This window comes from Mus caroli, chromosome 1, assembly GCF_900094665.2.
Source record: "Mus caroli chromosome 1, CAROLI_EIJ_v1.1, whole genome shotgun sequence".
Classification (NCBI taxonomy): Eukaryota; Metazoa; Chordata; class Mammalia; order Rodentia; family Muridae; genus Mus; species Mus caroli.
Window position 1 is genome coordinate 104,557,528 of NC_034570.1, and position 318 is coordinate 104,557,845.

Genomic DNA, 318 nt, shown 5'->3' on the forward strand with positions numbered 1-318 from the left:
GGTCATGTCCCCACCACAAAAAAAAAATCCAATTTATGAAAGAGCATCTTCTTCTCTTTCCTTTGCATCTGAGGAAGAATGGAGGTAAAACTACTTGCTATGGTTTGATGATTTTTCAACATTGTACTATAATATTTCCTTAAATAAACTGCACAGATCAAATAAAAGTGAATAGAGTTGGTATGCTGTAGAAGATCTTGGATTTGCTCCTTAAATACATTCAGCTGACTGTTCAAGGTACTAAGTGGGATTCTGGCTCTAGGAATCAACATTAAGTCATTTATTCAAAACTCTAGATAAATGTGTTTCACTTGGAAT